The sequence below is a fragment of the Chiloscyllium plagiosum genome, chromosome 15 (genome assembly GCF_004010195.1).
Source record: "Chiloscyllium plagiosum isolate BGI_BamShark_2017 chromosome 15, ASM401019v2, whole genome shotgun sequence".
Classification (NCBI taxonomy): Eukaryota; Metazoa; Chordata; class Chondrichthyes; order Orectolobiformes; family Hemiscylliidae; genus Chiloscyllium; species Chiloscyllium plagiosum.
This window is the reverse complement of record NC_057724.1, coordinates 69,873,672-69,886,915: the sequence shown is the minus strand read 5'-3', so window position 1 is coordinate 69,886,915 and position 13,244 is coordinate 69,873,672. Positions and strand designations below refer to the sequence as shown.

The following is a 13,244-nucleotide window of genomic DNA, read 5'->3' as shown; positions in this document are numbered from 1 at the left end:
AGGTGTTGGGGGCCGGGGAAACGGAAGTCTTGGAGAAGGTGGAGGGTGTGGGTGGTGTCTCGAACGTATGTGGGGAGTTCCTGGACTAGGGGGGATAGGACAGTATCGAGGTAGGTAGAAATGAGTTCAGTCGGGCAGGAGCATGCTGAGACAATGGGTCCGCCAGGGTGGTCAGGCTTGTGGATCTTGGGAAGGAGGTAGAACTGGGCAGTGCGGGGTTCCCAGACTATGAGGTTGGAAGCTGTGGGTGGGAGATCTCCTCAGGTGATGAGGTTCTGTATGGTCTGGGAGATGATGGTTTGGTGATGGCAGGTGGGGTCATGGTCGAAGGGGCAGTAGGAAGAGGTGTCCTCGAATTGGTATTTGGCTTCAGCGGTGTAGAGGTCAGTGCGCCAGACTACCACTGCCCCCCCTTTATCTGCTGGCTTGATGGTGAGGTTGGGATTGGAGGGCTGCGCGTTGTGAGGGTGAGAGGTTGGAGTGGGGGAGTGGGGTATACAGGTTGTGGCGGTTAATGTCCCGGCGGCAGTTGGAAATAAAGAGGTCGAGGGCAGGTAATAGGCCAGCGAGGGGTGTCCAGGTGGATGCAGTGTGTTGGAGGTGGGCGAAGGGGTACTCGGAATGTGGGCGGAGTCCTGATTGTGAAAGTAAGCTCGGAGGCGGAGGCGACGGAAGAAGTGTTCGATGTCACGGTGTGTATTAAATTCATTGATGCGTGGACGAGGAGAATGAAGGTGAGTCCTTTGCTGAGGACTGATCGTTCGTCCTCAGTGAGGGGAAGGTCTGGAGGGATGGTCAAAACTCAGCAGGGCTGGGAGCTGGGATCTGGTGTGGGTGTGGAGCTGGGAGGGGGGACAGACCCAGTAACTGGAGTGGGTGTGATGGTGGGGGAATGGGGGTGGAGTCATGAGCAGGGGTGGTGTTCCCCTCAGGGTTTTGGGGTCCGGGAATGGTGACAGTGGGATCTGTGGGTGGCGTGTCAGCAGAATGCAGGTGAGTGGCGTTGGTGGGGGCGGAAGTGGTGGCAGACACAGCAGTAGGGGTGACGGAAGTCACTGAGCGTGTGACATCAGCGATGATGTGAGGGGCGGAAGTGATGTCCTTAAAGTAGGAATGTAACTCGCAATAAATTCTAAAAGAAAACTAATCATTTGAATTAAAATTAAATTTTAAGTGTTATGATGCACCCAACTCCAACAATGCCCATTGGTTGTGGAGTCTTTCTTTAATTTTTTTTTAAAAACAGTCTGTTCTGTGATATTATCACATACCTCGGGAGCAGGTGGAACTTTGACCCAGGTCTCCTGGCTCAGAGGCAGGGACACTACCACTTCACCACATGAACACTTGACATTGTTCTAAAGCATTTCCTTAAACATTGTCCTCACATATGTTTCTCAACAATATAATTAATATATTTTTAATAGACTGTTCCTGAATTTATGTACTTAACTCATCCAGCTGTATTCCACCTCCATCATTCCTGCATCTTTCAGTCATAATTTGTTCCAAACAAGCTTACCTTAGGGTCCTAAAAGAAATAGACAGTGAAATATTTGATGCATTAGTTTTAATTTTTCAAAAGTCATTTGATTCAGAGGAAGATTCCTTTAGATTGAAAATCAGTGATTAGATCTCCTTTATTCAAAAAGGGAGGAAGAAAGCAGAAAACTACAGGCCATTTAGCTGAAACTTGTCACAGGAAAAATGTTAGAAGCTACTATTAAAGACATTGTAAGAGGGCACTTGGATAAGTTCAAGGCCAGCATGGTTTTGTCAAAGAAAAATCATGTTTAATTAATATTTTGGAGTTCTTCCAAGAAGGAACATGTGCTATGGACAAAGATGAACCAACACATGCCTTGGATTTCGATTTTCAGAAGACATTTGATAAGGTACCACATCAAAGTTATTGCTGAAGATAAGGTCTTATGGTGTGTACAGAACATATTGACATGGATAGAAGATTGGCTTGTGAACAGGAAGTGGCGATTAGGAAGAAGTGAGTCTTCTTCAGGTTTGCAGGACATCATGAGTGGTTTTCTACAGGGGTCAGAGCCGGGTCTCAACTCTGTACAATGTGTTGTAATTATTTGGATGAAGGGATTGAAGGTATTGTCACTAAATTTGCTGGTGGCACAAACATAGGTAGGAATGCAGGTTGTAAAGAGGACAACAAGCTTACAAAGCAAATCGTTAGGTTAACTGAGTCGACAAAGATCAGGCAAATGGTGTACAATATGGGAAAGTATAGGGCAGCATGATGGATCAGAGGTTAGTGGTGCTGTCTGACAGTACCAGAGACCCAGGTTCGATTCCACTCTAGGTGACTGTGCGGAGGTTGCACTTTCTCCCATTATCTGTATGAACTTTCTCCGACTGCTCTGGTTTCCTCCCATAGGCCAAAGATGTGCAGGTTAGGGTGGATTGGCCATGCTAACCTGACCCATGGTGTCCAGAGATGTGCAGGCTAGGTGGGTTAGCCATGGCTTAAAGGGATGGTTGGGATGCGTTTCAGGGCGTCAATGGGCCAAATGACCAGCTTCCACACTGCAAGGATTCTGTGGTTCAATGAAATTGTCCATTTTTGCAGAAAGAAAAAGCTATTATCTAAGTGGTGAGAGGTTGCAGAGCTCTGAGTTGCAGAGAGATTTGGGCATCCTAATGCATGAATCACAGAAGCTATGTATGCAGCTACAACAAGTAATCAGGAAAGCCAACAGAATAATATAGTTTATTCTGAGGGGGGGTTGCCTGCAAGAGTAAAGGAGTCAGAGGTGGCTTCATTGAAATATGTAAGATCTTGAGGGCAATTGACCAGTTAGATGTTGAAAGGATGATTCCTCTTGTGGGAGAATCTAGATTAGGGATCATATTTTAAATCAAGGAGATACTTATTTAAAAGAGAGATTTGCTTTCCCCTCGAAGGGCCTGGGTTCTTGGAATTCCCTTGCTCGGAAAGCAGTGGATACGGAATCTATAAACATTTTTTAAGGCAGAGATTGATTCTCAAATACCAGGTGAATGAAACATAATCAGAGGAATGCAAGAATGTAGAGTTGAGGTGAAATTTGGATGTGAATGTAGGAGCTATAGTTAGCAAGTTTGCAGATGACACCAAAATTGGAACTGTAGTAGACAGTGAGGAAGGTTACCTCAGAGTACAATGGGATTGTGATCAGATGGGACAATGGGCTGAGGAGCGGCAGATGGAGTTTAATTTAGATAGAGGTGCTGCATTTTGGAAAAGCAAATCAGAGCAGGACTTATATACTTAATGGTAAGGTTCTGGGGAGTGTTACTGAATAAAGACACCTTGGAGTGCAGGTTCATAGTTCCTTGAAAATAGAGTGGCAGATAGCTAGCACAGTGAAGAAGGCATTTGGTATACTTTCCTTAATTGGTCAGACTCATGACCATAGGCATTAGGAGATCATGTTGCAGCTGTACAGGACATTGGTTAGATTACTTTTGGAATCTTGCATGCAATTCTGGTCTCCTTCCTATTGGATGGGTGTTGTGAAACGTGAAGCGGTTCAGAAAAGATTTACAAGGATATTGCCAGAGTTGGAGGGTTTGAGCTATAGGGAGAAGTTGAATAGGCTGGGGCTGTTTTCCCTGGAGCGCCAGAGGCTGAAGGGTGACCTCATAGAGATTTATAAAATTGTGAGGGACATGGATGGGTAAATAGACAAGGTCTTTTTCTTGGGGTGGGGAATTCCAGAACTAGTGGGCATAGGTTTAGGTTGAGAGGGGAAAGATTTGAATGGGACCCAAGAGGCAACTTTTTGACAGAGAGGGTGGCATGTGTATGGAATGGGAATGCCAGAGGAAGTGGGGGAAGCTGGTACAATTACAACATTTAAAAGGCATCTGGATGGGTATATGAATAGGAAGGGTGGAACAGGTCATGAGGATGGTCCTGAGCTGGAAGGTTGTAACTGGGGTAAGGTTGGGGATGGGGAAATGACAAAACTGGTGAAGTCCACATTGATGCCCTGGGGTTGAAGGGTCCCAAATTGGAAGATAAGGCGCTCTTCCTCCAGGTGTTGAGTGGTGAAGGAGTGACAATGGAGGAGGCCCAGGATATGCATGTCCTCAGCAGAGTGGGAGGGGGAGTTGAAATGTTCGACCACGGGGTGGTGGGGTTGATTGGTGCGGGTGTCCCGGAGATGTTCTCTGAAGTGCTGTACAAGACTGCATCCAGTCTCCCCAACGTAGAGGAGACTGCATCGGGAGCAACGGATACAATAAATGACATGCATGGAAGTGCAGGTGAAACTTTGGATCTGGAAGGCTCCTTTGAGGCCTTGGATGGAGGTGAGGGAGGAAGTGTGGGCACAGGTTTTGCAATTCCTGCGGTGGCAGGGGAAGGTGCCAGGACGGGAGGGTGGATTGTTAGGGAACATGGACCTAACCAGGTAGTCACGGAGGGAAAGGTCTTTGCGTAAGGCGGATAGGGGTGGGGAGCGAAATGTATCCCTGGTGGTGGGGTCCATTTGTAGGTGTCGGAAATGTCGGCGGATGATGCATTTTTGCGGAGGTTGGTGGGGTGGAAGGTGAGGACCTTGGGGGTTCTGTTCTTGTTACGGTTGGAGGGGTGGGGTTTGAGGGTGAAGGTGCAGGACGTGGATGAGATGCATTGGAGGGCATCTTCAACACATGGGAGGGGAAATTATGGTCTTGAAAGAAGGAGGCCATCTGGTGTGTTCTGTGGTGGAACTGGTCCTTCTGGGAGCAGATGCGGCAGAGGCGGAGAAATTGGGAATACGGGATATGACCGGCTGTGCTTTTCCAGCACACTCTCGACTCAGATCTCCAGCATCTGCAGACCTCACTTTCTCCTTGGAAGGATATGGGCCAAGTGCTAGCAAGTGAGACTAGGTTAGGTGAGGATAGCTGTTCGGCATGGATGAGTTGGACCCAAGGGTCTGTTTCCTTGCTGTACATCTCTATATCTCTATGAAGCTGGGTCAAAGGGCTGAATGGCCTACTCTTTTTCTTTATTTGCATGTTTGTACATTCACATCTTACTTACAACATCCATATAACTGCTTTGAAGTGGTCGCTTTATGAATCATTAGATTTGGGGAAAAGTAGAATGGGATGGAACAGACCAGTACATTTATTGAGTCAACTTGGCTCAATTTCCAGTAGGTTATACTGGAGCCCATTATTCTGATCTGATGACAGTCTCTGTGACAGTTTTAGCCATCTCCTAGTTTACCCATTCTTTGTACCCTCCACAAGTTACTGTAACAAGGACCTCTCTGTCATAAATTATGTGTTAGTCAAAGTGATCGATGAGGTCTGAACTTGGAGTATCCCGAGACTCCAGTGAGACAAGGCTTTGCTTCTTTCCTTGATGAAAGATACAGCACAGTGTGTTTCATTTTCTTTCAGCAATCTGATCACAATTTCTGCTGGATGTGTAACAGTGGTATAGAGCTGGCCCTGATTCAGCACAAATTGACAGTAAATGGGCCATTTTATTGGGAGTGATCAGAGCAACTAGTACAGGGAGTTCAGCAGTCACACAGGCACTTCTGATAGAATTGGTGTTGATTTTCTGAGATTAGATTTAGAGGACACTGTTCAAATAAAGCACAGGGAGCTGCATTCTTTTTTCCACTGCTGTTACCACAGCACTGGCACCCTTCCTTCCCAACACATTTTTTTTTTTAAATTGTCTTCGAACATGCTCCATATGGAAAGAATTAAACCATGGGAAAATGTACATAGATCACAATTATTTGAAATGCTTTATTCGTCGTACAATCTGTTTCAAGAACAGTTTGATTAAACAAAACGGTCTCATTTAAGGCAAATATAAAAACATCTGGTTCAAAAAATGGTTTTCTCCGGATGGTTTAGGTGCTGAAGAGCTTTAGAAATGCCCAGTTATGGGTCTCTTAAAAGGAAATGCTGTCACAGCTCATTGAGCCATCTTAGCGCAAAGCCTAAAGTTTGCACCAGGGAGACTTCCTCGAGGGTTGCAGTTAGCTAATTGTCATCAATTATTCTCCCATTAGCAATGCTAGACTGTACTTTGGGGCATAGTGTTTAAACTATTTTCCCCTTCCAATTGGGAATACATTTGTCAGACGGCTGGACAGTCGCTCAGAGGTTAGCACTACTGTTTTCCAGCGCCATGGATCTGTTTGATTCCAGCGTTGGGTTTGTGTGCAGTTTGGACATTCTCCCTGTGTCTGTATGGTTTTCCTCCCACTGTCCAAAGATATGCAGGTTAGTTGGATTGCCCATGCTAACTTCCTCATAGTGTCAAGGGAGGTACAGAATAGGTCGGTTAGCCGTGATAAATGTAAGGGTTATGGAGATGGGGGGGGAGACTGGAGCTGGGTGGGATGCTCTTCGGAGAGGTGGTGAAGACTCAATGGGCCAAATGGCCTCTTTCTGTGCAATAGGGATTCTATGATTTTGAGCATTCTATAGAGGCATGACTTTGCAATGTTCACTTTCTGCTGAAGAGGACATCAGGAGATATTCTGCGACACACTGTCAACTTTTCAGTAACACACCATGTAGTTTGGAAATTCGTTTTTGTCACAGACAGAACTGAGTTACCCCATTCGCTGTGCTCCCCACCTAGTTAAATGCCCCTCCATCACCAAACTCACCATGGGATTGTTGGGGTGGGTGAGGGGAGTGTGTGCAGAAGATTCCGCCAAATGTTTTCTCACCCCAACAAAACATCCTACCTTCTGGTAGAAAATAACTCTGACTTTTAAGTGTCCATTTCCAGCTTTGGTTTCTTGAAACAATTCCTGAGATGAGTTTCCAGTCAAATATAGCAATGCTTTTTTTCAGCTGAATGAATAATAGAGTTTTAGTAAAAAACTAAGGGTGCCAATTTTTTGCTCATCAAATATGCCCTTTAAAACCACCAGAGCATTCTGCAAACAATTTGAATTGATCAGAAGCAGTGATTGTAATAGGTTTGATTGGTCCTCATTTGAAATCTCATTGACTATTTGCTACCTTTGTGAAAACATAATGCTGGTATATAAAAATCCTTTCATTAGTGTTAAATACGCTCATTCCAAATAATTATTCATGACCAAGCACCTAATTTGAAAAGAAATGTTGATGATTATTTCAAAGCCATGAGATTGGAGATATTGATGGTGCCCCATTGGCTTATATAAAAAAAACCCTCCTGAATAGCAATGGCTCCTTTTCACTCTAGAGCGCCTCACGGATTAATCTTCTCTGCGAGATGCTGAAAAAAAGCCCAAAAAAAATTCTGGCAGAGAAGAAACCAAAAGAATCAGTGAAGAAGTCCGTGAATATTTCTGGTCGAAAGACTTTTCCTCAGGACAGGCGAATGTCCAAATTAAAACAACATGATAATAGTCTTCGGCTGGAGAAAACCTTTGGCCCAATCCGCTGACTAATCTACAGTGTTGCGTGGTGCCTTTTTAATGACCCAAAACTCCATTTGTTGACAAGAACATATTTGAGGAAACCCTGTGTGCTTTCTTATTCCAAGTATATTCACACTTTTAGTACTCTTCCTGTTCCTGCTTTCTTTTGTTGTGGAGTCATACTAAGGAGAATATTCCTGGGCTGCATGGCGTTGAGGAGCCAAAGAATGAAGGTGGATTGTCAATGGGACAGATACCCGTCCCCAACTAAGTATATTCTAGAAAAATAGGCTTACAGGTAACCTTCCCAGAATGCCTTCAGTTAAGACCTGTGAATGGGCCTCAAACAACACTAAAGACCACTTAAGAGTGTATTCCACCTGGGCTGCAATTATCTCATTTCAAGCTAGGACAAATGAAAGGTAGCTTATATCACAGGCAACCTCACAGTCCATGACAAATTTGAACTGTACTATGTAGTGGTCGTTATTGCTAAAATGCCCCTCCATTGCCATATCAAACTTCATTCACTAGAAGCAGATCCTACACTGTGCCATCCCTTGTTGGGTCTTCTACATGTTAATACAAAAAAACTCCCCTGGATACATTTCATGGAAGTTGTACCATCAATATCGTAAACAGTGGAAACTACATGTTTCAGTGATGACAGAAATGAATTTGTGAAATGGGGCCTTTGAAGAATTGAAATGACAAATAACTCTAAGGGCATGGAAGAAAACACAAAGCAATTCAACCATTGCACAATCATAGGATTGAAGGTTGTCTGTGGTAAGGCCACATGATCTGAAGGAAGTTGATGAATGTCCTGTCAGCCAAATATTACAGAATGACTTGGATGATAAGTGGGAGAAGTCAGCAATTCACTCTTTGTGGAGATAAGAGATTCTCAAAGAAATTCCACATCCATCGATCTCCACAACGAGGAATATTTCTGAAAAGACAGGCAATTTTTTGGCCTAATTTGCATATTAATATTTGCAATATTGTTTTCTTATTTTCACATTAGTGCAAATAAGAAAATAAGAAACTAATATTGCAAATGAACTCTGACTCACGTTATGGTGTACTGTTTATCATATCAGATGATGGGACTTCCTTGCAATTTGCCAAAATAACCGTTTATAGACATCATGTTTTTAAATGAAAATAATTATTTAATGATATAACACTCATATCATACACAACATGATGGCAACTCATCATCACACTTTCAAGGGCAACTAAGGTTAGAGAAAGATATACTTTTGATCCCAGTGACAATTTCTCATGCTCAACGCAATAAATCAATAAATGACAGTCCTGTTCATTTGGTCTTCCATTACAAACATGAGGTACAGGGGAGTGCAAAACTGGATGGCATAAGCTTAAGCTGACAGGGGAAAGATTTAAAATGGACTGAAGGGAATCTTTTTCACACAGAGGGTAGCGCGTAGCTGAGATAAGATGCCAGAGGAAGTGGTGGGGGTGGCACAATTACAGCATTTAAAAGGCATCTGGATAGGTACATGAATAGGAAGGTTTTAGAGGGATATGGGCCCAATTCTGACAAATAGGACCAGATTAAATTAGGACATCTGGTCTGCATGGCAAATTGGACTGAAGGGTCTATTTCTGTGCTGTACAAATCTATGACTCTATATTTGTTCCCTCGGGCCATTGAATGAACCATCCAAACATTTCTTCACTCCGTGTACTTGCACAAAATCCTGATAAGTCTTTCATGTCAAATGTAATTTCCTTTTGAAAGTCTCTATGGAAATTGTGTCCATCATTCTCACAGGTAGTGCATTAATGCTCAGTTGGCTAGATGGCTAGTTTCTGATGCAGAATGATGCTAACAGCAGAGGCTCAGCTCTCACGTTGGCTAAGGTTATCATGAAGTTCTAGCCATCTCAGCCTCGGCTCTTGCCTGAGGCATAGTGGCTCTCAGGTTAAACTCAAACAGTCATCTCTCTAAATTGAGAGGGTACTCGTATGGTCCTCTGAGACTATGGTGATTTTCCCAAGGTTTGTGGTTACTCAATGTAAAAATGAATTCACCTATTTTGTTCCCCTTGCCAATTATCTCAAATCAGTGTCCTCTCATTGCTGGCCCTCTGCTAATGGGAAGCAATTCCTCCCTATCATAGAGTCATAGAGATGTACAGCATGGAAACTGACCCCTTGGTCCAACTCATCCATGACGACGAGATATCCTAAATTAATCTAGTTCCATTTTCCAACATTTGACCCATATCCTTCTAAACCCTTCCTGTGTATGTACCCATCCAGATGCCTTTTAAAAGTTGTAATTGTACCAGCCTCCATCACTTCCACGCAGACACCACCTTCTGTGTGAAAAGTTGCCCTTTAGGTCCCTTTGAAACCTTTCCCCTCTGACCTTAAACCTATGCCCTCTTGTTTTGCGCTCCCCTACCCTGGGGAAAAGACCTTGACTATTCACTCTATCCATGCCCCTCATGATTTTATCAGCCTCGATAAGGTCACCCCTCAGCCTCCAATGCTCCAGAGAAAATAGCCTCGGCCTGTAGCTCAAACTCTCTAACCCTGGCAACATCCTTGTATATTTTTTCTGAACCCTCTCACATTTCACAACTGAAGCAGCGAGACCAGATTTAAATGCAGTATTCTAAAAGTGGTCTAACCAATGAGCTGTACAGCTACAACATGACCTCCCAACTCCTTTACTCAATGCACTGACCAATGAAGGCAAGCATACCAAATACCTCCTTCACTCCCCTGTCTACCTGTGACTCCACTTTCAAGGAACTATGAGCCTGCAATCCAAGGTCTTTTTGTTCTGCAACACTCCATGGGTGTTGATGTTCATAAAATCCTTTACAATTTATTAAAACACCTAAGAATTTCCCGGTCACCAAGTCTGCATTAAGAACTTCAGCCTCTCCCATCTCTCAATACTAGATGTCGCACATCCCTGATACCATTCCATCAAATCTTCAAAGCACCCCCTCCAACACTTTCAAAAGTGTCAATGCAAGGATCTCCAACTCTAAGCCGAAAGAGTTGTTTGTAATTGTTGAGCATTACTTCTCTATTTAATTTGTATGTGCCTCTATTTCTAAAGCCCAGAACGGTGTATATCCTTTGAGCAGATTTCTTACTTCCCAATTCAGGAGCACATACACCCCCAGATTTCCATATTCCTGTGCCTCCTATAAAAGAGTCCAACTTACCTACCATTGCCTCTCCTCATTCTTCACATTATATATTGTTCTTTTTATTGCATGTTGTTCTAACAGTATCTTTTTCCAACCAGATCTCAAGTGCAAACCGGAATTTAAGTGAGCTGTTAAAAATCAAACAGCAGTAGGGAAATTTGAAGATTCACCAGTTGTGGGCGGTTATTTCTGAGAAACGTCTATGGTCAATTGACCTCGTTTCTCACACAAAATCTGTATACAACTCAAAGGCATCATGAAATTTCCCTCTATATTGAGGTGCCTCCTGCATCAGCAATATCTTCTGCATGGATGTGATTACTTTAATCTGTTTGAAGATTGCAGGATAAAACACTGAATCCTGATAAACTGGTTTATAGAAAGGAATACGTTTGTCACAGTTTGCACAAATTAGGGAGAGGGAAATTGGCATCAACAAATTAATACTCAAGAAATGTGCTTTGAAATCTGCATTTTTTTGATTGTAAAAGGACGCAGTTCTTTCCACACTGAACAGAACATCCTGCATTTGTACTGCATTTTTACAGCCTTGGTCTCATAGTTTATAGTCATTCTATGATAGTCAGGGAATTGCTATTTAGTAACATCCCTGGATGTTAATAGGAGTGTCTCATGTAGTCTGTATGGGAAAGTGAACTGAAAAATGCAGGTTTTCTTACATACTGTGGAATTAATACTCTAATGTCAATTCATAATAGTTCATGACTTAACAACCGTAGCTTCCATCTGCCCAGTTTCTGCCACACTTTGCTGATACGCTCCTCCCAAGACTTGGCGCACGCCCAGCCCCCCTGAACCAAATACCCAGCACCTTCAGGTGGTCGGTCCTGACGGTGAAGGGGATCGAGGATTGGTCGGCTCAGTTCCAGAAGAGCATGGCCTCGCTCTTGCCTCGGTTTGCCTTGGCCCCCGAGGCCCGCTCAAACTGGTCACATATGCACATGAGTCTGCGCACGGACGGTGGATCCGAGCAGAAAACGGTGACGTCATCCATGTACAGGGAGGCCTTGACCTGCAGGCCCCCGCTGCCAGGAATAGTCACCCCTCTCAGGCTCGCATCCTTCCTGATGGACTCGGCAAACGGCTCCATGCAGCACACAAACAAGGCAGGAGAGAGAGGGCAGCCCTGCTTGACTCCAGATCTGACTGGGAAGCTATCTGATTGCTGCAGACCAGCCGAGTGAGAGGTTGCACTTGCCGTTTTAAAAGTAAGTGGAGGATGCGGGCATCGATCCCGCTACCTCTCGCATGCGAAGCAAGCGCTCTACCATTTGAGCTAATCCCCCCATTGACCAGCAGGCCCTGCTTTCACTACTTCCGCAGTGGATCCTGAGCACTCACGCTCCGGGATGTGCAGGAAATCCTCTCATCTGTCGGACGGCTGAGACCAAACATTGCTGATGCCAGTCTCGATGAAACAACCAACCTGTCGGAGGAGCAGCAGCGGCAGCTGGTGGACTCAGGCGAGGCGGTAGGCCACATGGACGAGGAAAGACGTGCTGAGGAGATGGGAATTGCTGATTGGAGGTCGAAATGACTTCAACCTTGGCGCAGCCACCACGAGCGTGAGGTGACGTCGCAGGGCCCCGCCTGACTGATAGAAGACTTCATTTGGTTGCAGTGAGCACAAAGTGCTTTTGTGCGTTTGTGTTGAAAAAAGCAGAGGAAGTCTGGAGAGGAATGCAGTGGTGTTTGTCGAGGTTCGTCCCGAGCAGCGCCGTGACGCGGGACTCCGTGCTATACGGTCTGTTCCCCGGACGCACACCGAGACGAACATCAACTGTGCCTGGAGGATCATCAACTCGGTGAAGGACGTTCTCTGGGTGGTCCGGAACCTGCTGATCTTCCAGCTGAAGGAGTTGACCCCGACTGAGTGCTGCAGACTGGCACATTCCACGGTCCAGGACTACGTGTTGAGGGTTGCGCTGAAGCTTGGGACAGCTGCCGCCAAGGCGCGGTGGGGAAAGACCACTGTGTAAAGTCTGCCTGCTTAACGAAGAACAGGGGGCCCATGCAGTCATTTGGGCTCTGCTGACGCCTCAGCTAATCATATGGGCATATGATTGAAAAATGTACAGACCTGTATAAAAATGATAAATTCTGATCTCTGTATGTACATGTTTACATATGTATGGCATGACCAACTGTACAGACCATCAAATTATTTTATGAATAAAGTATATTTTTGAAATATAAAAAAAAAGTCTACTTCTCGGCCTTTTGGTTCGGAATACGTGTAGTTCCTGAGGACCAGAGGAAGAGATTCTGCTCGAGTGCTGTTGGTTCGACGCAGCGGACGTGTGCTGGCGGGGGAGAAACCGCGGGGATCGTGCTGCGAGTCGTCGAAGTTGCTGGAGACCATCGCTGGATCGTGATTGGACGTTGGAGGATCATTTGGTTGTGCTGACCTGCTCTTGGTGGATCTTTATGCTGACTTCAGCCTAACGCCAAATCAGGTACCAGTCAACCTCAGAGCTATGGCCTCAGCAGCCGCTCGCAGCCTTGGCCAGGGCATTCGCAACACAGTCAGGGTGACTGTGAAGAAGGTGGAGGAGCACACACTGATCGATGGGACGGTGTTTGTTAAGAAGGTTTTGCTGGAGTGCTGTGGGTTTGAAGCAGCGGACGTGTACTGCCT

General features: G+C 45.0%; 1 protein-coding gene and 1 non-coding gene across 3 annotated transcripts in view; one reads left to right on the top strand and one right to left on the bottom strand.

Moving 5' to 3' along the window:
• Nucleotides 1–13,244, top strand: part of il1rapl2 (interleukin 1 receptor accessory protein-like 2) — a 1,022,943-nt gene that overhangs the window by 487,950 nt on the left and 521,749 nt on the right. The window lies entirely within an intron of this gene.
• On the bottom strand, nt 11,820–11,892 carry trnaa-cgc. The gene has a single exon. It is a non-coding gene; the product is annotated as a tRNA-Ala (tRNA).